This window comes from Alligator sinensis, unplaced genomic scaffold, assembly GCF_000455745.1.
Source record: "Alligator sinensis unplaced genomic scaffold, ASM45574v1 scaffold721_1, whole genome shotgun sequence".
Lineage (NCBI taxonomy): Eukaryota > Metazoa > Chordata > Crocodylia > Alligatoridae > Alligator > Alligator sinensis.
Genome location: NW_005841857.1, coordinates 1,404,917 through 1,430,406, shown reverse-complemented (window position 1 = coordinate 1,430,406; position 25,490 = coordinate 1,404,917). Strand labels below are relative to the sequence as shown.

At 43.5% G+C, this 25,490-nt stretch overlaps 1 protein-coding gene across 14 annotated transcripts in view; it reads right to left on the bottom strand.

Moving 5' to 3' along the window:
- PTK2 (protein tyrosine kinase 2) overlaps positions 1 to 25,490 on the bottom strand; it is a 312,007-nt gene that overhangs the window by 258,539 nt on the left and 27,978 nt on the right. For all 14 annotated transcript variants that reach the window (XM_025214534.1, XM_025214537.1, XM_025214598.1 and 11 more), the window contains exon 2: positions 13,903 to 13,929. The gene's annotated coding sequence lies outside the window, so the exon portion shown is untranslated. The remainder of the gene's footprint in view (positions 1 to 13,902; positions 13,930 to 25,490) is intronic.

The following is a 25,490-nucleotide window of genomic DNA, read 5'->3' as shown; positions in this document are numbered from 1 at the left end:
GAGCATGGGGAGCAGCTTGTGCAGGGGCCACAGGAGGTGGGGAGAGGGGACAGCTCCCCGCCTCTGCCCGCACCACTGGGAGAAGCATGGGGGACATGTGCCCCCCGGATTTACGCGGGGGGTAAGGATGGGCTGCCCGCTGCGGGCTCAGGGCCAGGGGCCGAGCCAGCCTTGTCATGGTGGGGGAGGCTGGGCCAGGGCTGTGCTTGGAGAAGGCAGGGGGGCAGGGTAGGCTCCATTACTCAGGGCAGACAGCAGTGACAGCGGCACTAGGGCAGGGTTGGGGGGGGGGCTATGGACTCCGCAAAATTCCCCATAGCCGCTCCTCCCCCCCCAGCTACCACTCCCAGTGCTGCCACCCACCCTGAGCAAGTGACCCCACCTTGCCCCTAGCACAGTTCCCCCACCGGAAAGAGGCTGGTGCAGCCTCTGGCCCTGCATATGTGTGCAGCCTCTGGCCTTGCATATGTGCTATGGTGGAGAGCCGCCTCCCCCCCCACCCCGTCCCTGGGGCCCATTCACCAGCCTGGCTGGGCAGCATCTGCTCTAGCCCCAGCCCCACTCCCTCCAACATGGGGGCCTTGATCTGTCCCCCCACCCCCCCAATGCTACTTCCCTCCTCAGATTTACCAGCAAGATGCTGCTCTCCAAGCTGCCAGGCTGCATTCCTGTAAATTGGCTATCAGATCGGTATCAGGCGATATGCCTGGTTATTGGCAATTGGTATTGGCCAAGAAAAGCTTTATCAGTACACCCCCTAATATGAAGGCAACTGTAAGGCAGCATCCAGGTAAGAGAGGGAGATGAGCACCATAATGGAGAGAGCAGTCTGAAATGCAGAGCGTCTCACTGAGCAAGATGGGAAGCGGGGAGGGAGGAGTGTAAGAGCCTGAAGAAAGAAAACAGCCAAGTTACTCTGGGGTACTTTGGGGCTGTGTGGATTAGATACAGAACAGCTGAGCTAACTTTGGGGTGCTCAGAACGGTGCCAGCTGGCCTGGACCAGATGGACTACTTAACACTTTGGAGGAGACAGGGGCTTCTTGCTGGATTGCTCTTACCCCATTATCTAACTTTACTGAAGATAAACGGTCTGCTTTTCAGCTTGGACTCGGGGTGTACTCCCTTCCCCTTTGATCAGCCCTCAGTAACTGAACTGGAGGGTGGATACCGAGATGGGGCCATAGACAGCCAGGGAGGGTCAGAGACCAAAAGGCTACGCTTTTGGAGACAGAAGCCAGAGATTCCTCCTACTCCAGAAGGCAGGTTTGGGCTGGCTTCAAAGAGTACTCAGAGAGGCCAGATCAGGCCAGCATCCTGTACAAATGTTGGGTCTTCATGTCCTGTACTCTGCTGTCACAGGCAGCCATGTCTGATAATCCAAATAAGAAGTATATCCAGTTCCATTGTAGCCTCCCATTCCAAATGCAAAAACAAATTCAATCAGCTAGTTGGAAAAAAAAAAACACAGGCGAACTTTTCACAAAAATTGCTTTACTTCCTTCCTGCCCATACAACAGTGAAGAATCCCATCTTCCTCCTCACCCCCACAAAATATGCAATTGTCTGAGAGCAAAGCACTTCCCGTTACAAACCAATTTTCATAATGATTGTTGTAACCAAGCAAGCCTAAAAACAGGAGTCTTTCTACTACTGGAAAGGGATGACTCAACCTCGTTATGATAGACATAGCTCTTATGTCTAGCAGGGTACGGACCTAGAAATTACACTCCTGACACTTATGTTCAGAATAATTATTTAGGTCATTGAAAAAGAAAAAGAGCTTTTAACTCTATTGTTCCTCATACAGATGGATTTCATTACCTAAAGAAATGGCTCTCCAGGTGGAGAAGTTTAATAAATAGTCCCAATATTAAAAAAACAAAACAAAACATTTCTGAAATAATTCTGTAGTGTAATGTTCAGGGTACACATCTGCTTCAGAAAAATAGTTTTCTTATAGTATCAACCAACAATTGGGTAGCTGCACTATTATTGACTGTGGCTAAAACACAATTATGACTTTTAATAGAATTTATTTGGTAGCTCCATTATCTACATGGGAGTAAGCCTATGTTGCTAAAGCCATTATAGCACATATTCTCTCATTTTTTGCTAGTAGTACTGTGATAATATCTGGAAGCCTTAATCAAAATCAAAGGACATATAGAGCTAGATAGCATACAAATCGGGATCCCTCTCCCAAGGAAACAAAATCAAATTTGTAAACTCTACACATATATGCTCCTTTGTAGTTCCCTCTATCCATATCCAGGATATACCATATTTTCTCACATACAGCATGCCTGTGTGTATAAGATGCACTTTGCTTTTGGAAGGCATCCTGAAGAAAAAAACCTGAGTATACTGAGCAGCAGCAGCTAAGGAACTGAGCCTGCTGCCAGGCCCACACTCTGGATGGGGCCCGAGGGCCAACACAGAGCACCAAGTTTGGAGCCAAGGCAATAAATGCTGCAGCCAACTCCCCTGCCACCAAATTTCTAGACCTATGGGGATCCATTTTACCCACATATAATATGCACCCTTTGTCACCAGCTGGTTTGGGGTGAAAAGGTTAGTGGTTATAAATGGGAAAATATGGTACCTCTGAAACCTGTAAAGAAGCTAAAAGTAACTCAATGTCTGGAACAAATAAGCTTGCATATTTCTGTTGCTGCCCACCTCATAATGTGCAAAGAGAAATGTAACAACTGGAAAGCATTGTTCTCATTCTGTTTTAAATGACAAATCTATTTAATGTTCCTTAAGCCATAACCTGTTGGGTTACGCTCTCTTTAGATAGCAAAGTACACAGCATCACATCTTGGTATCATTTATATAGGGCTGCTTGGTTTGCAGACAAATGCATCATTTCCATTAGCAACAAACTAGTGTCTTGAGGAACACACTTCAGCATAAGACAAAATTATGGACCTACCTATAGGTCTCTGAGGAACCCACAGGCAGGGTTTTTTTGTGATCTTTTATTGCAGGGCTGGCAGCCCTTTGGAGCAGGGCCGAAATAACACTGCTGGCTCCACGGAGGGACGGTACTTCCTCCCAGCTACTGCTGCTTCTCTCAGGCAATGCAAGGCATGCAAATTCCCCTCTGCCACCACAGAAGACACCCACCACTGAATCACTGGTGACCATGCTTCACTGAACAGATAAAATCACCCCACAAACCACAGATTGCTGAATGCTGTTTTATGGTACCAACTATACAGTTGGGAGAGAGATATCAGCTAAGCTTTGAGGCACAACCTACCCTCCCCAAGGGTCTTGAGAAGCAGACACAGCTTAAGCTAAACTGCAGACAGAACAAAAAGCATACACTTTTTGCCAGCACAAAGTTATTAACTATGTTTTCTAGTGTAATTTTAGCAAGTTACATTCAAGCGACCTATGTGCCCCCAGTCATTTCAATGAATTACCATTTTTCCCCTCCTCACATTATTGTGTTCTGTGCTTGAGATAAAAAAGCTGCTTCGTTCCACTTCACATTACCTGCATTAAGTTAGCTGCTGAAACAATCCTTGTCAGGGAAATCCTTAGGGACTTCTCCACTTAGGATGTTCTAAAAATTGCCAGGTATTTTGGGGTAATAAAGACTAATGGCAAAGGCATTTTCCAGGCCTCTGTATTCAGAGCTAATATTTTGGGATTACAGGATTATACTTAATATACTGTTATAAAATTAATTCAAATAATCTTTGATATAAATTATACTATATGGAACAAACTAGATCGAAGATAAAAGACCATTAAAGTATCAAGTGCTTGACTTGCATATGGAAGTGTGTGGGCATATTATTAAGAAAAAAAGACAACAGCTATTTAGTGGGAGTTCACAGAAGAGCAACTACAACTGTGACGAAGAGTCAGGTTTACTAGAAAATTACTTAAAAGGTTCAACTGAATCGATGAAGAGGAAAGATGATCTTGCCATTAAGGGTTTGGGCAAAACAAAAGCTGTCGTTCTGTAATTGTTACCTGTACCTGCGCTGAAGCAAGATAAGCGAGCTAAGTTGCCCCAGCTTTGACCCAGGATGAAGCGAAGTCAAAAGCTGGGGCAGTTTCACTACACTTGTATTGCTAGCTACTTAGTACAGACTAGCCAATTGCCCGTCAAGAATGACGAGGGGGAGGGGGCTGGGATGGAGTGCTGCCACCTAACAGCCCCATTCTGCCACTGTTCTGCCTCTTGCAGGGAGCGGGGTCCAGTCCTCAGCGCAGCTTCGGAATCATGTCAGTGCTCCCCTACACTTGTTGGCACTGATTGGTCGTTTCCGTCAGCCAATCAGAGTGCAAATAAAGAGGAGTTATGGACAGACAGATTTAGGCTTTTATAATAGTTTCATAGTAGCTAGGGTCAGGAGGGACCTGAACAGATCATCTAGCCCCCCCCCCTGCCACAGGCAGGAATGAATGCTGGGTTCACAAGACCCCAGACAGGTGATCATCTAACCTCCTCTTGAATTTGCCCAAGGTAGGGGCGAGGACCACTTCCATGGGAAGTTGGTTCCAGATTTTGGCCACCCTAACTGTAAAATATTGCCTTCTGATCTCCAACCTAAACCTATTCTCCATCAGCTTATTACCATTGTTCCTCATCACCCCAGGTGGTGCTGGGGAGAAAAGGGCTCTACCTATTTGCTGTTGATTTCCCCTGATGAGCTTGTAGGCAGCCACCAGGTCCCCCCTCAGCCTCCTCTTGCTGAGGCTGAACAGGTTCAGGTCCTTTAGTCTCTCCTCATAGGGCCTGTCCTGCTGCCCTCTCACCAAGCAGGTGGCCCTCCTCTGCACCCTCTCCAGGCTGGCCACATCCTTCTTGAAGTGTGGCGCCCAGTACTGTATGCAGTACTCCAACTGTGGCCTGACCAAAGTCACGTCGAGGGGGAGTATCACCTCTCCATGGAGTCAATAATGACTCCAAGATCCCTTTCCGCCTCTGTGCTTTCAAGAGGGGAACTCCCCAGTCTGTATGTATGCTGTGGATTCCTTCTCCCAAGGTGCAGCACCCTGCATTTGTCTATGTTGAACCCCAGCCTATTCTCATCTGCCCACTTTTGTAGTCTGTCTAAATCTAGTTGCAGTCTCTCTCTCCCTTCAAGTGTGTCCACCTCGCCCCACATCTTAGTGTCATCAGCAAACTGGGACAGCGTGCTTTCCACCCCCTCGTCCAAGTCGCTGATGAAGATGTTAAACAGTGCGGGCCCGAGGACTGAGCCCTGGGGTACCCCACTGCTCACATCTCGCCAGGTTGAGTACAACCCGTCCACCGCTACTCTCTGGGCACGCCCCATCAGCCAATGTTTTACCCATCCAACTGTGCAGACATCCATGCCACAGTCGCTTAATTTATTGATGAGGATGGCGTGAGAGACAGTGTCAAAGGCCTTCTTAAAGTCCAGAAAGACTATGTCCACAGCAACACCATCATTAAAGGATTTAGTTACCTGGTCATAAAAGGCAATCAGGTTGGTCAGGCAGGACCTGCCTTTGATGAACCCATGCTGATTGCCCCTGAGCACAATCTCCCCTGCTGGCCCCCACAGATATGCTCCTTGATGATTCTCTCCAAGATCTTCCTGAGCACCGAGGTGAGGCTTACAGGCCTATAGTTACTTGGGTCCTCCTTCCTCCCTTTCCTGAAAAGTCATAATATTAGAATAACAGTTAAAGCATAACAGCCTTTGCACACTTCCCAGCAGCAGCTTCCCTTGACCTTTTGAAACCACTCCAAGAGTATGTTTGCTCCTACGTCAGAAAAAGAAAAAGCAAAGAAAGTGTAAATCCCTTGCTGAATAAAGACAGCAACCTACTGATCAATGATGCAGAAAAGGTTGAAGTATTTTATGTCTATTTTACTTCAGGCTTCATGAATAGTCAGCTACCAGATGACGAGTACAGTTGGCAGCAAAGACAGGGAAGAAGACAAATGGCCTAGAGTAGCAGAAGATCAGGTTATGTATTACTCACAGAAGCTACATTGGGGTGGGCAATTATTTGGGCCCACAGGCAGCATCCCACCCTTTCTCCTCTCCCCAGAAACAGCCTGAAACTGGCACACCCTGCAGCTCTTCACCATCACCAGTGCCCAGCAGCAGCTGAGCGCACAGCCCTGGCCCCCACCAACCGTGCACCCAACTCCAGACCTACCCTGGCCAGAGCGGACCAGCTCCAGACAAAACTGGGACCTATGAGCACTGCCCTGACCCTGGCCCGCCCATGATGAGCAGCAGCGGCAGCCAGGCAGAGGCTGTTGCTGGGCGCGGGGGAAAAGCACCCCCCTCCCCCTTGCCACTGCCAGGCCCTTCTTGCTGCAGCCACCTGGAGCCTGTGCCTGTGCTGCCAGTGCCTGTGCTGCCAGTGGCTCCTCTGTACTGCCACTGCTGTCCCACCCAGAGGCAGCACTGGTGGCGGTGGTGACAATGGTGGAGAGGACCTGCAGGCAGCCTGGGCGTGGGCTCCAGGCAGCTGCAGCAGGAAGGCCCTGGCAGCAGCAAGGGGATGGTAGCCCCTTTTCCCCTGCATCCAGCAGCATCTTCTGCGCAGCCGCAGCCACTGCTACTACTGCTCAGTGTCTGCAGGTCCCAGCTGGTCCGGAGCTGGTCCATTCCGATCAGGGCAGCCTGAGCCAGGGCCAGGGCTGTGCATGCGGGTCCCTGCCTGTCTCCATGGCGCCAGGGCCGGGGCAGCAAATGGAAGGAGCTGCTGTTGCCTGGGCTGCTTAGAAATTAAACCCAGCCATGGAGCCACCCCAGCCCCACTGCGGGCCCGGGGCAGCAGGATGTGCCACAGGCCAGATGGGACTGACGGACCCACTGCAGGCCGAAGAAAGTTTCTCCATTGGCCGGATCCGGCCCACAGGCTGTATTTTGTGCACCATTGAGAGAGATGCTTTCAACAGTGTACTGGGCTGTATTATCAGCAGTGCCTTTTGCAAATCAAGGGAAGTGATTCTTCTGTTTTATTCAGGACTCGTGAGGCCTCACCTGGAATTATGTTTCCAGTTTTGGGCCCCACACTTTAAAAAGGATGTGGACAGTTTGAAAACAGTCTAGTGCAGAGCAACGAAAATGTTTAGAGACCTGGGAAGCATGACTAATGGGGAAAGGCTGAAAGAACTTGGAATTATTTAGTTTGGAGAAGAGAAAACTGGGAGGCTATTCCATAGATTTTCAGGGTCGAAAGGGACCTCATAGTAGATCATAGAGTCCAACCCTCTGCCCTGGGGAAGAGAGTGTGCTGGTGTCAGATGACCCCAGCCAGGTGTTTGTCCAGCCTCCTCTTAAAGACCTCCAAGGTAGGGGAGAGCACCACCGCACTTGGAAGTCCATTCCAGATTCTGGTAACCCTCACCGTAAAAAAGTTCTTCCTAATGTCAAGTCTAAATTTGCTCTCTATCAGTTTTGATAACAGTCTTCAAATTGTCAGCAATCTCTCTCAGTCTAGGATGGTTATCTTCTATGACTGTCTTATCTATGGGTCTGAAGATGGCTGAGGAGGCCCACTGGGGATTGACAGACTCTGCTGCAGCTTGGGCACATGTTTCCATGCCAGGTGGGCAACTCTGGGTTCTTGATTTGGTCCACAACATGCTGTTTCTGCTGTTCCTGCTCTTCTATCTTCTGTTGTCATTGTAGTTTCAAAATACCTGAAGGGTGATTATACAGAGGATGGAGATGGGCTTTTCTCTGTGGCTTCAAGGCACAGGACTAGGAGCAATGGCCTCAAGATGCATCAGAGAAAATTTAGACTGGAGACTAAGAACTTTCAGACTCGAAGAGTGGTGAAACACTGCAATAGGCTATACCTAGACAAGTTGTGGGATTTGCATTCCTAGAAAAAGTTTCAAGAGCAGGTCAGACAGACATTTGGGATGGTTAGGTCAGGAATGATCTGGCCTTGAACAGGGGGCTGAACCAGATGACTTCATGAGGTCCTTTCCCATCCTATTTTCCTATGATACCTTAAAGACATGGGCTGGGAGGCACGAAATGTATGTTCAGTTCTAGATCATGTCTTCTTCTGAGACCTTGGGTACGGTCATTAAAATTAAGACAAGAAGAAAACATCTGCAAGTAGGGGATACTACTTACTTTCTTCCATCTTTTAAGTGTTGTCTATTATGACTGCACCATCTTTGGTCCTATCATGTATTTATACAGCAATTAGCATGGTCAGTGCAGAACTCTGTTGGGTCCTGAAGTCAAACCACTACCCACCCACCAGCAACAGCTTGGAAAGTATAAAGCAATATATGAGATGTCAACACCAAAGAGGTAGAAAAAATTAATGTAATAAAGTGGTATTGCTAGGAGTAGTGGAATAACATTCAGAATAGGGAAATTTACCATGAACACCAAGGAAAACTCTCTCACAAGAACATCCACTAGTCTGAAGAACAATCTTCCCGAAGAAGCTGTAAAATCCCATCACTTGACATTATGGAACTAAAGAGGGAAAAAATTAGAATCCTTGGTAATGATCCTGAACTGACAGGACAGACTCCTTGATATATTGAATTCTTCCATCTCTACATTACCATTACCACCAGTTAATGAAAAGAACTGAAATCCTAATGCAAACATAGTAGAATAAAGAAAATCCTTGGGAACCTTTTGAAATGTATAAAGCATACAGGTTGGCAGGCCAATCTCCTAACTCTCATCTTACACACTGAAAAATCTTTTAACTCAGTAAACTTTCATTTACAGAAACTAATTCCTTTGACTAATAAACACACGGAAACATCATATAAATAAGCTATAAAACATTAGAACTACAATTAAACAGCGCTTTTTAACATTTCTGAAAATAGAATTTACTTTGTGCATTGGAAAGCACCTTGACTCCAAGGCACCTTTGAAAGTCTTGTTTAATTTACACTAACTTTCAGCAGGATGTTTGAAAATGTTTGTGCACAGTCTTTTTCGCTACCTTCCCTGTTCAGCAATTACTCCCTGTATGGGTGGCCTTGCACATAGCAAAATGAGAGAGAAAGTATGTAAACAGGGAAATGTTCATTTAAAACTACAGCTGGCAAAAAGATTCAGAGCCAGTACTTAATACCTTTATTTTTTCTGCCTACATATATGGTTACATTACACTTTCTTACTGTGACACTTTAAATACAGATGTTAATTATAATGCATATTTCTAAGCAGGCTATGGAGTCATCCATTCAGCTGTCCCCCTCCCCCTCCAGTAGTATTAAGCTACGTAATGTCATAAATTTGAGTAATTCTTCTATTTCTACAGAAGGAAGATAAGAGTCATCACAGTGGATCATACCTGGGGTCACATAACCAATACTTAGTTTAGAAATGTGACCAAAAGCTTCAGGGGAAGATGAAAAGCAGACAGTTAAAAAATCTGTCCTGTCATACATACGCATTACAATCCATCCTGAGCTCAAATAGTTGAGATGGGGTTAAACCCTGAAATATCATTTGCCATTCCTTCTCCACATGTTTAATTAACATTAATTATGATGACTCTGGTTATGCATGAGGTCCACACCTTTTGCAAACCATGCTAAGTTCCTGGCCTCTATAGCTTCCTGTATCAGCACATTTCACAGTCAGCATACGATCTGTGTGAAAAAGTATTTCTTCTGATCAGTTGAAAATGTTAATTTAATTTTATAGTCTATCTCCTACCTAGTTTTGACATATTTATCCACAACTCTTGTATTCGTTATGCTAGAGTTCAAGTAAGAAAGATGGGGTTACATCAGTAACATTATATATATGCAGCCTTAGAACCACACAACATGTTGTATGCATGAGCTAAGAGGGGGAAGGGCTGTTTAGGTAAAAGGATGCATGGATGATGAATTTTTAGGTAAGCGGATGTCTACAGTTGGCTGATTTCCTGAAGATGTCAAGGCAGAAGTAGCTCTTGAGGAAGGATGGACTCAGATGCATTCATAATGTAGGAAGCAAGTCTTCCTTAGGCTGAGTTGAAGGTGTGCTGCTTCTGATTTCTTTAGTTCTAATTAAGCACTGGAAGCTTGAACTAATTACAAGTCCTGTTTAATATTTTAAGATAACTGAAAGGAATTCTACCAGCCCTTTCTTCTGTTCAGCCAAGTTATGTGCAGTACACTTTAAAATGGCAGATACTTTTAAATATACCACATTATATTGAATCAAAGCAAGTGTGATTTTCTTTGGATTGACTTTCATTACTTCACACCAAGAGAAATGCCATTCCACTCCATTTGCCTTGAGAACAACTTCTGTCCTTCATAATGGCACACCATCTTTCTGGTCTTGTTCTGTGAGGATGTTTGTGATATTTCTGACTCAGAGCTCAGCATACACCATCTTTACTTAAATTAAAGACAAAGTCTTTTCCCTATTCAACAAGAGGAAAAAAAAAAGTCTTTCGTCTTGGGTTCCATGACAAAGCAGGGGGGCAGGCAGCTGAGGCCCTGACCCGGGCTCAGGGTCACAACTGGAGCTGCAAGCCCTCTTCCCCCTTGCCACTTGCCCTTAATTGCAGCTCTAGCTTTGACTCCACTCCAGCCAAGGGCACAGAGGACACGGTGGCTGTTACCCAGCCCAGGGAGGAAGCAATGGTGGTAGCTCTGGCTGGGAGGAAGAGTACTGCATCTCTGACTATGGCAGGGGGCGCAGGTACCAGCAGGGAGGTCAGGGAGCAAGTGACAGGGGACAAGGTACAAGGGGGGAGGTACAGGCATGGGACAAGGGACAGGGGGTCCTGCTGCTCGACTCTACTGCCTGCCCCTCTGCCGCTGTCTTCCCTGGTGGTGGTGGTGGTGGTGGTAGAGACTAATTTAATTATTAGGGGTCATCTTAAATTCAAAGGCATTGTGGATTCAGGTAAACATGTTACTTGGTTGAACCCTTTTCATACCCTCTCTCCTTTCCTTGAGTTACCTTGTTACGTTGTATGAGTACTTTACATACATACATACATACATACATACATCTGCTTTTTAAAAACTGCTTGATATTCTAGCTTTTACTGTTAGTTATTTGTAATAGAACATCAAGATCAAAAGTTCCCATTGTGCTAAAGCTGAGCAAAGAATGATAAAATATGTATAATAAAAAGTAAAAAACCATCATGCACCAAGTTTGTTTTAAGCAAAGGAAGAGGCAAAACCACATTTCATCTATTGACTAATCATTTTTAATCCAGACAGTGCTCACATTTTAAGGGACACTGCATGCCCCAAAGGAAACTCCATTTCTGCAAGCGTGTTATAAACAAGCTTGCTTAATAAAGCAACCTTACATATGGTTGAATGTATTGGGTGTTCTCTTCTGGGCAGCTTTGAAATGATAAAAATGTAGTATGTTGCCCTCAAATCCTCCACTGATTTGCACTCTAAAATGTGCAATACTCACAGTCTTGGCCTCAATTAAAAGGAACAGAAAACTAAGCTGCACAAAGACTTCAAAGAAGTGATACAGATTAGAGAAATGTAGGATAACGCCCTTGTGTGATGGTTTAACAAAACTACCTAATCAACTAATACATTCAACAGCACACACTCAATCATTCTTACAAAAAGGTTTTACTATGAAATCAAAGTGAAAAGGAAATGTTCTGGATGACCTTTGTGTGCCACTGACTACAAGAGGAACAGCAGCATCTATATATAATCCAATCTTACACTACACACTACGGCAGAGACCACTGGAAGTGTCCTTGTTGCTACTGCAGTCTTCAGATACTGCAGAAACACGATGCATTGTAATGCAAATCTACAGCACCAAGGGGAACAAACTGCAAGAAACCAGAACATTTCTACTGGCCGCTGCAGTCGACTTTAAACGAGTTACTGTCACATTAAACATAATATATATATATAGCAATCTTATTTTTTCTTATACTGTCACCCTTGAAAACCTGAAACTTAATTCTATTTTCAGTTCAAGGTGTTCTGTTTCTAGCTTTGCAGTTTTTCTGCAAGATTTTCCAAAGTTATCTGAATTTCATCGAATCATGGGAGTTAATTGCACCTTTCCTTATTTGCTGTCCACTGCACTAGAAGGCAGCATTATCCCCATCAAGAAGGAAATCTCCTCATTCTTCTCCCTAAAAGTCCAATGCTGCTCAGTCTTCAGAAATAGGACTTAACTACATGCTCTTTATTATGAAAAGGAGAAAACTGAAGTTTCCTTTATTTTTTTCACAAACACACCATTTGTGTGTGGTCTGCAATTCTCTCCCCTCCGTTTTCTATCTCCCCTTTACTATGAATGTACTTAGCACCTCTAATCTTGCTCTGCCAGACCACGATGACAAAAAGTCAGCTTCTGGTCAATATGAAGTAAATCAAACAGCCAAGATGCTCAAGCCCGTCTTAACACCATGTACTGAGTTCTCTACTGGTATGTATTTGTCCCCACTTCCTCAAAATAACACTCACAAAACTCTGAAATCCAGGGTAACAGAAAGGAAAAATCCACTAACTCAGTGGTTGGCAATCTGCAGCTTGCATGCTGGACCTGGTCTACTGAGCCATTTGATCTGGCCTGGATAAATATAAAACATGCTTTGTAGTAAAGCAAGGGTGTCCAAAAAAAGGTTGTGGGCTGGATCTGGCTCATGGGACTCCCAGAGGGTCCAACACTTGCTGCAGAATTCAAAGCTATGGGGACTTGTTGCTTGGAGGGGGAGTGCTTTGGCAACAAGCACTCTCTGTGCTGCCACCAGGTTTGAATATGGCCCTCAAGAAGCCCCATGGTCTGGATCTACCCCAGGATTAATTTGAGACTCCTGTAGTAAAGGATTCGGTTCCTCTGATGTTATAACTGAAAACAGTACAGATATTTAAGCAAAATAGCCGAAGATTATCAATGTCAATAGGTCTGACACTGCATATCCAAGTCCAAACTCACTCCAACGCACTTTGTTCAGATTTTAAGCATGGCTTGGGATCATTCTTACTAACAGAAATGTCATGGTCTATTAAATGACAAAGGCAGTTACAGACACACATTATGCTAAACAGGTACTTTTTTTAAATACTGTAAAGTCAGAAGAAGAATAATCTATTTTGAACATGCAGGACAGCACTGGAGGCCTTCATTAAGTTGTACTTCAAAGTTGCCTCACAATTACTACTGAGACAATCTGCAAAGTAAAGACCTAACTGATTTCAAACAAGGTTACAACAGTAATCAATACCATTTTTAAAACAGGAATAATTTATAACATCCCTAGTAGTAAGGTCACAAGACCTGGCAAGGACATGGGTTCTATTTCCAGCTGTGCCTTAGGACTTTGCACAAGTTAGTTTATCTGCTGCTCATTTCTCCCATTCCTGCCTATAAAGATTCTTCACAGCACTAACCATTTGTACTTACAGGTACTCCTCACTTAACGACCTACCTGTTTAACGACCGCACGGACTTACGACCAATGAGTATCGTGGAAACGCCAGCGCGGCGTCTCAAGCCAAGGCACGCAGTATCAAGGGGCGGCTCCTCGCTTATCAACCAATTCGCTTAACAACCTAGTCGCAGAAACGGAACTCGGTCGTTAAGTGAGGAGTGCCTGTATTCATTCTTGTTTCCTTGAAGGCTGCCCTCTGCCTTAATCCGTAGTGCTAGCTTTGAGTGCCTACTTGTTTGCAGCTCTAGAAGTTCTCTGCGCATCCTTCTACTTTGTTCTAGGTCATTATAAAAATAGAAGTAAATTGCATACAATCATCGCAATTCCCCACTCATGTCAAAATATCATTTGTTAGGCTGTAAATTCCCTGTACCACTTGTTTTGACCCTAGCACTGGCCTTGGTTATCACCTGGATAGGTATCAAACTAGGAACTTTGATTATATAACAAGATATCTCAAAGACGCTACTAAAAGTTGTTGTATATCACAGTAAAATATAAATAGCAGACAAAGGCTTACCTGCTGGAAAGGAAAGTCTTGAAATATCTGTAAGAAAAAGAAATTTAACATAAGAAAAATAATGAATAGTCAAAGTAGCCTAGCCACCTTTCTGTTGCAACAAATTATCTAAAGCAGTCCTTTAGCTGCCAGGCATGCTATAGGCAAAGCAAAAATCAGCCTCCTTAGGCACACAGAGTTCATTAACAAGATTATTCTTCACTCACCAAATTGAAGGATAAAGACTACACTGACTAGTTTGTAATGAAGGCATTACACTGTTCGGTGATAGGTGTAATTATTGTAGCAGGGCACAAAGGTGTTGAACTACTATTGCATAAATGATTCCGTTATAACTACTAATTTTAATTCGTCATTTTTCTGAAACCTTCAACTTTTCTGGGAAGATATTTTCAGGCCCAATCTTTCCCTGAAGAGAGTTTTGTTGGCTTATACACCTCCTGTCCCATTCTTCTTATCTGAAAGCTTAGACAAAATCTATTACAAGGAACATTATTTAAACATTTAATTAACCAAATGAAATGTCAGATATGATAAGTCGTACAAATTATGCTTACTGGTGGTTCAAACAAAGCCTAAAGAGAGCTGAGCTACAGTCAAATTTAGATTGACATGGTATGCCTTTGATAACTACAATTTGTGCAGCAACATCTGTCTGCCAGGTGCTTTACAGATAGCTGAAATGACAAAGCCACTACCCTGAAGAGTTACAGATAGTACTACAAATGAGGTCCCAAAGGCGATACAAGCAAGGGGATTCACCACTAATTATAAAAGCAAATACACATAAAATTTGTATCTGGCTTCATTCCTGTCCTCAGCCTTTCAGATGTCCAGGAGTCAGCTTTGTCCTCTAGATCCCCGATTGTGACTGAGCCCCCTTAAGAGTCAGGGGCAAGTTCTGAAAAAAAAGGCAACAGCAGGAACAGGACAGCAAAAGCCTGAATGGGGAAAAATCAAGAAGGGATGCAACTCAGGGAAGGAACGATGAGAAGAGAATGGAAACTTACTAGTAAAAAAAAATCAGACTGGAAGAAGAAAATTTAGGGCAGGGTAATTACTGAGAATGAATCCAAGGCAAGAAAGATGAAGAATATCAGAGCAGACCATTACACAGAGAAGAAGCAGAGTTTAACAAGGAAGAGGGCAATGCTGAATGAAGTATTAACACATTATTGTGGAAGAAGCCCATGCGAACTTTGGACTTCCTCCAGAAGGACAGGAGCAGACTGAAAGCGTGTGCCAGGGCAGATGGTCTCTTTGTTTCACTGCATATTAGAAGGAAGCCAAAGGTTAATCAATGTAGTCCTGGCAAATACAGTGGTATCACGGAGATCCTAATATTTTGTTTGTTTAGGCTTATAATTGATGTTGTTTTAAAAGTGGATAAAAGTTTAGTATTGAAGGGGCAAACATCTAAAACAAGAAATCTTTAAAAGTTGTCTCACTGCAGATTTTAAAACTGAACTTCAAGGCTCTCTGAATACACAGAAAGAAGTTATTGAACTGGCAATGCACACCCACCAAACCAAAACATTTAAAATGCAAAAACAAGAACAGGATATTAATATTATTAAATAAAACGCTCCACACATTATTCTGGTGAAATAACAGCAAGCTTTGAGAGGGAACAAGTTACATTTATAAATATGATATGCTCACCAAACTGTCTGCTTACAAGCAAAACTCAATGATGTAGTAAGAGATGCCCTTAAATAGGAGAAAACAAAAAACAGGCAGGAAGGAGCTGCATAAACTTCAGGAAGGAAAAGCCTCAACTTGCCTCCGGCGATAGTTTCTACATGGAACATAGATCAGAGTACATGGACTGAATCTTTGCAGTGGTAGAAAAGAAGTGCACGTTTTAGTGACAATTCAGATTCCCGTGATTCATTTTAGTTTAGGAAAATCTGTCTCACCCTCTACTTATTTACAATGCTCCATGTCCCAGTTTTGTCCATTTGTTTTTACCAGATCACTATTAGAAAAATCTGTTGGGAATATGGCTATCCACTGTTAATGCATCCATACACTTAGTGGCATATAATATAAATTACATTTATAATAGCCAATGATAAAGTGAAATTTCCTAAATAAAATTGCATGTGTTTTGTTTAATCTGTTATGATACAAATTAACCTCTATATTCAAATTCTACTGAAGAAAAAAGTAAAAGGTACAAAAACCTGGAAAAATCTATAGTTACAATGAAGAATATTTGGAAACTGTAGTAAATTGTTCTTGTATTCAGTAAACTAGTCTAGATGCAAAGGACCACTGTTTATAGCCCAATATTTATTCCTTTTAAATCAGATTAACTTTTATTCAGCATCCTCACCCAAGACATTTAAAAAAATTAAGTAAATAATCTTTGAGATTATTAAATCTTTATCAAGTACTCATTACAGTAAAATGCAGATGCTCATAACATTAAATATTAAGCTTTGTAAAGCTGCACTATGGGGGTTAGCCATAGAGGTCACATCAACATCTTCTCATGGGAGTTGTGCGCTAAACATACATGCATGTCTGAAAAACACAAAATGCACCTTCCTTAAATAATAACAGGTAAAATAAAAGTAATTTTAAATTAACACTCTAGGCCCTACTCCTGCAAAGGACTCCATCTGGGCAGAAGGAGCTCACTAAAACAACGAGGATCCAGCCACGTAGAGCTCATTAGCATATCAGGGCCCAGGACCATACCTACTCGAGCAATAATTAGCTCCAAGTCTTACTCTCAACTAATTTCACAAATGGACAAAGAACAGGCCTGGCACCACAGGGACAACTGAACTTATGGAAATAGTTCCTGGTCAGCACACATTTTTCCACAAACGTTCATTAAATACTTACAAGAGACCCTGTTTGCCAAGATAAGTTCACACATTGTTAGATTTAAAAATGAACTGTACAAGGAAACTAAGGTATGCAGCATGAGAATCAGAGATTCCCGTTCAAAATGGGATGAGCATTTAGTTAGCTTCTTGTGTCTCATTTTTCAAAGGTTTCCCTTAAGCATGTCTTACAAAAGCTAATGCATCCAACTCCAGAAAATCTGAGCCATTGTGGGAAAATGGGTCCATAATAGTACACATGAAACGTAAAAATGCTGCAAGATGCTGCTAGAGAGAAACACATAATCATTGTTGTGCATTCATGACGTGCTCGCTGATTTGTCCCTATGTGCCAATGTTCGTTTCAACTGGTTTTTATTAAAAGACTCACAACAGCAACTTCCAATTTTAAAATTCTTATCTGCTTTTATCCCCTCATTTATTGTCACAAAGCCCCTTTATGACTTGAAATGTTTTATATTTATGCTCAAATCAAATTATATTCTTATTAAAGAAACTACACTTCAAGTTGTGGACTTTAAGGCAATAGCAGATTTTGAAAGTACTTACAGTGTTTTTATGTACAAAAACAAAAGCAACTACCCAAAGTCCATCACCTGTGAAACTAGTTAAAAACTGAATTATTCTGCAAACTGACCAAGTTTCAGTGAGGTCCCTCTGTACTCCTCCCACCTCAGTCTTTTTCCTTATTTCTCACGTAACAAGGCACAGGCGAGACTGCACATTCAGCCTTGCCATTTACCGACTTCTGACTGCCTATCTGTAACACCCTTAACATACTTTTTAAAAGTTGTGCCTTGTTCAGCCATGGCAATACAGTATTATGGAGAATGTTCCCTGCCTAATTGATCCTTAGCTATGAGGTAGCAGCTTGGTAGACTACGTGGCCAATCTGCTTCTTGATCATGTAGAGAAACAGGTGAACAAGGACACAAGGAGGTTTCTTCCTGGGTCTTCTACCCTAGCAGCGATTCCTTAATTAGCGTGACCATAGTTCCCTAGTTTCAAAGTGGGGCACCCTGTTCAGCTGCCTCAAAGGTTTGGTCTCAGCTGAGCATGCTACAGAAGAGGTACTCAACCTACAGCCTGTGGGACAGATCTTGCCCAGAGTACCATGTCATTCAGTCCACGGGGCTCCCCATGGGTCCATAAATTTGGGGGCAAGGGAACAGTGGCACTGCTCCCCTGCTGCCAAATCTCTGGATGCATGGGAAGCCCCAAACCCTGTGTGTTGGATCCAGTGTTCAATCTCAGCATGCAAGGCTGGGCAACAGTGGGGCCAGGCCTCAGGGCCCAATCCCAGTGTGGGGGCCTGGAAGGGGACAGCACCTAATCCCCAGGACCCATCCCAGTTCCCAGTGTAGAGGGCTGAAAGCGGGACCCAATCCCTATGGGACCCAATTGTGCCACTTGAGATCAGGAGGGGAAGGTGCCAACCCTGAGACACAATCTTGCTGTGAACAAGGAGGGGCAGTGCTGGGCACCCAAGGACTGATCTGGCCCTCAGACTTGCCCTGTACCACTCATCTGGCCCATGGGATCAAAAGTTTGAGAACCCCAGCTGGTTGGGAAGGAGCGGGGAAGGAGGTGGCGGCACAGGATAGACCACTCTTATTTCCACTGGGACAGTCCTGTTTTAAAAACCAGTCCCAGGAATCGCAGTGAAAACCACACAAGTGTTTTTTGACCAAGCCAACAAACAGTTCACTCAGGAAAAGTCATTAAAATGGACTATCCCTAATCAACTGGTACACAAACTCGCTATGACCCCCCCTCCAAACGAATCACTCAAGATATATTTACAGTTTTATATCATTAACTACAGATGTTTAACCTAGCTTCAATTTTCAGCCAGCTGCTCCAAATCACCTGAACAAATCTCAAAAGTTACTAGTCTTCTTTTGTACTCCCATGCACTTGTATAATATACAAAACCTGGAAGAGAGGTCACATTCTGTGCAGATTCCAACGTTTTTATCGTCATGCCCAAGCAACAGCTGTTGGGCATGATGTGCCAATTTCCAGGTAGGCGCAAAAGGATCAGGTCACGTTCCTTACAGCATCTTTCACATTTCTAGAAGATTCATTCTTCTAATTTTTAGTCATCAGTGACTTGCTTCTAAGTAAGTGTCAAAGAGGAGAAAAGCTGTGATTAAGGACAGGGAGCTACAAAATAAAACTGAGAGATGGTTTCAGGCCAAAAAAAAATAAATGCCAGTGGAAACATTACAAATGACTAATATAAACAAACTACCAACAGAACAGACAGTTAGGGAACGACAATATTGCTTCTTCTATACCTGCTGAGATGCCTTTGGCAGGACATTCTGCAAATGATGAACTCGATAAACCTAATTTTTCTTTTCCATTCATCATTTTTTTTCTATGATATTCAATACTTAGACATATAAACTATACCACTGCTTAAAAATAACCAGAACCGTATATTCTGCCTTGCATGTCTTTCTCAAATGTTATCTTGGAAATGAATCACATTTATCACATTTCTCTTCAAAAGTAGCATTTAAAATATCAAACAGGAATATTCAGCAACACCGCATCTGTAACTGGAGATAAGTAGAGTAATGCCTCTTCTACACATGCAGGTAAAGGTGTCATGCGATCTAATGTATTATCCATACAATTACCCCTCTCTCCATGCCATATGTGCATGGCATAAGGCTTGATTGTGGGCTCGTGCACTAGATCCCATTGTACCCTACTGCCAGTGAAGGGAGAGCCCATCCTAGGTTCTCCGTGCATCAGCAATTATCAAGCTCCTGGGCTGGGAGCCCTTTCTGCTGAAGGAGTTCCCAGCTGCAGGACCCACCTGCAGATGGGACTGAGAGCCCCACAGCCCATGGGACTCTCGGCCATAGCATCTGCAGGGCACTGCTGCTATCTCCCAGCCCCAGGAGTGCATGGAGCACCCAATGGCTGGGAGACTGCAATGATCACCCAGCCTCAGAGGTGCACTGTGCTGCCCAGAGTCCGGGAGACCCCAGCAGCTCCAGTCTCCCAGCCACAAACTGTCTACATGTGTAAATTAAAGCTGGATAGAAACCAGCTATAAAGAGATTACACATTTTTGAGTAATAAATTTATAGCAGGTCGGATCTTTTTAAGGCGCCACAGTTAATTTCCACGTGCAGCAAGTCTACACTTCCAAGCACTTGGAGAAGGTGATTAGGAACAGTTGGCACAGATTCACCAAGGGCAAGTCATGCCTGACCAACCTGAATGCCTTCTACGATGAGATGGCTGGCACTGTGGATGTGGGGAGATGAGTGGATGTGGTGTACCTTGATTTTAGCAAGGCTTTTGATACGGTCTCCCACAACATTCTCACAGGCAAGCTAAGGAAGTATGTGCTGGATGAATGGACTGCAAGGTGGATAGAAAACTGGCTGGAACATTGAGCTCAGAGGGTAATAAATAATAGCTCGATGTCTAGTTGGCAGCCGGTATCAAGTGGAGTGCCCCAGGGTTTAGTCCTCGGGCTGGTTTTGTTCAATGTCTTCATCAATGACTTACAAGATTGCAGAGTGCACCCTCAGCAAGTCTGCAGATGACACCAAGCTGGGGGGAGCAGTAGATACGCTGGAGCATAGGTCTAAGATTCAGAGTGACCGAGACAAATTGGAGGATTGGGCCAAAAGGAATCTCATGAGGTTCAGCAAGGACAAGTACAAAGTCCTGCACTTAGGATGGAACAATCCCATGCACTGGGCAAGGCTGGGGGGTGACTGGGTGGGCAGCAGCTCTGCAGAAAAGGCCCTGGGGGTTACAGTGGACTATAAGATGAACAGGAGCCAACAGTATGCCCTTGTTGCCAAGAAGGCTAATGGCATCCTGGGCTGTGTTGGTAAGTCTGTTGCCAGCAGGTCAAGGGAAGTGATTATTCCCCTCTATTTGGCACTGGTGAGGTCACATCTGGAGTCCTGTGTTCAGTTATGGGCCCCCACTACAGAAAGGATGTGGACAAATTGGACAGAGTCCAGTGGAGGCCAACAAAAATGGTGAAGGGGCTGGGGGACAGGACTGGTGAGGAAAGGCCAAGGGAACTGAGCTTTTCTAGAGAAGAGAAGACTGAGGGGGCATTGAATAACAGTCTTCAGCTCCCTGCAGGGGGGTTGCAAAGAAGATGGAGCTGGACTGTTCTCAGTGGTGGCAGATGACAGAACAAGGAGCAATGGGCTCAAGCTGCAGCAAGCGAAGATTAAGTTAGATATTAGGAAGAATTTTATGACTAGGAGGGTAGTAAAACACTGGAACAGGTTAGCCAGAGAGGTTGTGGAATCTCCATCCTTGGAGGTTTAAGATCTGGCTAGACAAAGCTTTGGCTGCAATGATCTAGTTGGAGAAGGTCCTGCTTTGAGCAGGGGGTTGGACTAGGTGACCTCCTGAGCTCCCTACCAACCCTGATTTTCTATGATTTTCTATGATTCTACATTAATTTCACAATTAAAAAGGTAATTGCATAATAGATAAAATGTACAGAGGGGGTCTGAGGAAATACAGCCTAGATTGAAGTAGTATAAAGTGAGTACATAACTGACTGGATAATCATGTGCAAAATAGTCAACAACAGCTCACTGTCAAACTGAGAAGTGTATTAAACAATCTTCTACAGGGGTCTGTTTCTGAGCCTGCCACTGTTCATATCCCATTCATGTCTTGGAGGGTGCAAATCAGTGTACACTTATTAAATTTCCAGAGATACCAAGCTGGGTAGGGCAGTAGATACTGTAGATGACTGGATTAGAATTCAAAATGACCATGATTAATTGTAAAAGTGATCTGAAACAAAATCAGAAGAAATTCACTAAGAACAAGTTCCAAGTACTACACTTGTAAAGGAACAATCAAATGCACAAATACAAGATGGAGAACACTTGGCGCAGCACAGGGTTATAATCGATCAGAAGCTGAAAGCAAGTCTGCAATGTAATATTGTTGCAAAAAAACCTAATACATCCCAGCATGCAATTAAAAGGAGTGATGTATACAAAGCACAGGAAATGATTCTTCCGCTCTATTCAGCATTGCTGAGGCCACACCTGGAGTACCATTTCAGTTTGGAACACCACAATTCAACAAAGATGTGTGCAAATTTGGAAGGAGCCAGAAAAGAGCAATAAAAAAATTATTAGAGGTCTAGAAAACATGACATGAAAATAACTGAAGGAATTGGGATTATTTAGTTTGGGGAAAAGAAGACTATAGGAGAATTTGATAAGTCTTCTAATACAAAGGCGTTGTTACAAAGATTATGATAATCAGCTGTTCTCTGTGCCCACAGGGGACAGGACCAACAGCAACGGATTTAAACTCAACAAAGGAAATTAAGCGGAGTACAACGAAGAACTTTCTAACTAGGACAGCTATAAGCACCGGAATGGATTTCCTAGAGGTTGTGGGATCTCAACTGTTACACATTTTTAAGTGCAGGTTTAAGAAATATTTGTCTGAGATGTTTTGGCAGACCTGATCATGCCTAGATGATCTCTTGAGGTCCCTTCCAACCAATTTTTGTTGCTGTTTACGATTCTGCATCTGCCTATGAAATCAATTCACAAACTCCTGTGCTTGAGGGCTCTGGAAAAGTCTCTCTTCCATAATTGCACAAGTTTCTCTTTTCTGCTGCAGTAACAACTCAATTCCATGAACTATCTTTAGAAGACACTTGGGTTCAGTTCTTGATTTTTCATCCTAAGCACAATAGAGGCTAACAACACACACGCACTAAGGAAGAGCATGCCACATGTCACCCAACAGTAATTCCTCTGAATAAGGAGCATCACAGTGCATCACTTGTAGTTAGGGCAAGGCTCTAGCATAGGAAGGAAGAGTGATGAGCTCTACTTACAGTACAAGGCTGCTGGCTCAAGTCCAGCCAAGGTCCATAGTGCCCGACAACCTTACCATTTGACCCAGATTGCTGGCCTCTATTAAATTACATGGTGATCTCAGCCTGGTTCAGCCAAGGTGCTACTATTACAATCAGTATCTTTGCAGCAGTCTGTCAAAAAGTCCCGGCATGTTCTGAATTCCCTTAATCTTTACAAGCAGTTGATTCTTTTCCCAGAACTGTGAGCTCCATGCTGCCACCCATGGCCTTTGTGCACGCTGGATCGTCAGTCCTTTGAATAAAGGTAATTGTGATGGATAGTATACTCCTATTTGGCACTAATTTTTCAAATGGGGAAGGGAGAAAGAAGGAAAGATACACAAGTGCTCCAGTTGTTTGCTTTTACCCATAAAGGCTAGATACAGACATTCAAAAAACCCGAGGCAGAATCAATCCAAGTCGCACACTTTTCTGTAAGCAACGTAGCTTGGATCGGTAGTGAACAGAACGCACGTTCACCCTTTGGTGGTGGGGGCAAATCCTAGATCGAGTTTTGCCATTTTTAAACCAGTCTGCATGATGAACTTCTGTCTGTTCCATATATAGACTGGTTTTGAGTACTGAACTTCTGTTATGGGTATACACAGGTTTCTGATCGCTTATACTGGTAAAATTGTAATATATGTACATGGCCAAAGTGTGAAAGTACAAAAATGATTGTTAAAGCTATTAAAGCAGATAAAAGCAATCTTCAGCCATTTTTATTTTCATCCATGAATATTTAAGCTTTTACCTTGTTAGCTTTCATTAATCAATCATAGCTTTGAAGGACTGGATGCAACGATGCAAGAAATCTCATCCAGTCCCATGTTTCTAATTTGTCACTGACTTTCTGCTTGCATACACTATAGAATTTCCCTGAATGAATTCTGGTTTGAATTACAGCATCCCTTTCCTGTGATGCAGAATCTACCCTAACAAGGGGTCTACTTAACTTGTGGCAAAACAAAGCGATTTTCACAGTTTGGTTGTGGCACGAAGAGCCAATTTCATGGGCATTTCTTGGTGGCCCTGCCCCTCACCACTGATTGACAGAGGGGTATATAACCATTTAATAGCAATTCAGCAGAAAGTAAATTAGATCATATAATTTATCATAGTATTATAAACAGAAATACAAAATTTAAATCTAAATTTAAATCTAAATTGTAACATATCATGATTTATTATTAAATGTAGCGTTCTGCAAAAATTTGGAAATGCTAATTAATACTAATCTTAAAAAAAAAATTCACTTCACTGACTGGCACCTTGACTTAGTTTACATCACTAGCAGACAGTAACTCCCAATCGCATGATCTTTGGCTACAGTGATTGTCAAATCTAACCTGCAGGTCATATTTTGCCCATCTGAGTTAACCTGACCTCAGTACCTAGAAAGATCATGGAGCAGGGTCTCAAGGAATCTATTGTGATGCTCCTAGAGGAGAACAAGGTGCTCAGGACCAGCCTGTATGGATTCACCAAGAGCAAGTCACGCCTGGCCAAATTAATTGCCTCCTATAAGGTGACAAGCTCAGTGGATGGGGGAGGGAAGTGGGGTGGGGGAAGAGAGAGCAGTGGATGTGATATACCTTGACTTCAGCAAGGCTTTTGACACTGTCTTTTCACTGACAAACTAAGGAAATACACACTAAATAAAGTACTGCAGGATGCGTAGGTAATGGCTGGATCATCATACTCAACAAGTAGTCATCAATGCCTCAATATCAAGTTGGGAGGAAGTACCAAATAGGGTTCCCCCCCTGGAGGTCTGTCCTGGGTCCACTATTGTTCAACATCTCCACTTATGATATGGATGATGGGATTGAGTGCACACTTAGCAAATTTGCTGATGACAACAATTTGGGAGGAGTGGAAGAGTCTTTAGAGGGCAGGGCTAAGATCCAGCATGACCTGGATAAACTAAAGAAATGGTCCACAAATCAACCAGATGAAATTCAACATGGACAAGTGCAAAGTCCTGAACTTGGGAAGAATGCACACATACAGAATGGAGAATGACTGGCTAGGGCTGCAGTACTGCAGAGAAGGACCTCAAGGTTACTTGTACTAACACAAGTGCCACTAGCAAATCAAGGTAAGAGATTCGTCCACTCTATTTGGCACTGCTGAATCCTTATGGCATACAGTTCTGCACCCCACACTTCAAGGACGAGTCCACAGGAAGAGTCCACCAGTGGCTAGAGGCCCAGGAAGCATGACTTAAAAGGAAAGGCTAAAAGAACTAGGGTCATTTAGGCTGCAGAACAGAAGACTAAAGAGGGATTTGATAACACTGGAATGGGCTACCTCGAGAAGCTGTGGAAACTTCATCCCTCTCCATTCTTGGAAATATTCACCAGCAGGCTGAACAGATACTTGCTTGGGATGGTTTAATTGGGTGACAATCCTGTCTTGCACAAAGGGTGCTAGATGACCTAGCAAGGTCCCTTCCAGCCCTACTTCCGTATGATTAATGGTCATACCAGTGCCCAAATGCTGACCGTTAATTCAACACTCTGTATTCCCCCACCTGTATATGGAAGGATGACATTAGCTTTTTAGGCACAGTGCTATATCTTAAGTTGACATTCAGCCGAGTATCTGCAATAACCTGCAAGTCTCCTCCCTCTACCCTTTTTTGAATGAAAGATTCCAAGGATTGTCCCATTGGGTACATGTGCATGCCCTGAATTCTCTTTTCCTCAATGTCTGACTTTATGTCTGGCTCTAATGAAACTCACGTTGGTGTATCTACCTTACCAAGAGACTCAGGTCATACTGCTTCAGTGACCTGCCCTTGTTATTCCGACCACTGTCCCAATTTTTGTCCATAA